This window comes from Aedes albopictus, chromosome 1 (genome assembly GCF_035046485.1).
Source record: "Aedes albopictus strain Foshan chromosome 1, AalbF5, whole genome shotgun sequence".
Classification (NCBI taxonomy): Eukaryota; Metazoa; Arthropoda; class Insecta; order Diptera; family Culicidae; genus Aedes; species Aedes albopictus.
In genome coordinates, this window is record NC_085136.1 from 217621674 (window position 1) to 217622312 (window position 639).

Sequence of the window (639 nt, forward strand, 5' to 3'; positions counted from 1 at the left end):
ACTCTTGGAGAGATCCCTGAAGGAACTCTTGGAGGGATCCCTGAAGGAACTCCTGGAGGAATTTCTGATGGAATTCCTGGAGGAATTTCTGAAGAAACTCCTGGAGGAATACCTGATAGAACTCCTTGAGGAATCCCTGATGGAACTTCTCCAGAATTCCCTGGAGGAATCCTTGAACTTCTGGAGGATTCTGCAAAGGAATCTCTGGAAGTACTTTTGGAGAAATCCCAGAAGTATATCCTGAGTAACCCCTACAGGAACACCTGAGAAATCCTGGAAGGAATGCTTGAAGTAATTTTGGAAAGAACTCCTGGATAAATTCTTGAACTCTTCTAGAACTCCTAGTGGAATGCTTCCTGAAACCTTTGAAGAAACATCTGGAGATATTCCAGAAACGAATCGTGGAGAAATCCCTGATATAAATCCTGGATTAATTTCTAAAGTAACTTAAGGAAGAATATATGCAAATTCCAGGAGGAATCCCTAAAGGAACTCCTGGCGGCATTCCTAGATAAACTCCTGGAGGATCCCTTGACAAAACTCGTGGAGGAATCCCTACAGGAGCTGCTCGAGGAATCCCAGAAGGAATTGCTGGGGGCTTGCCTAGATAACCTTCTGAAGGAATCCCTAAAAGATCTC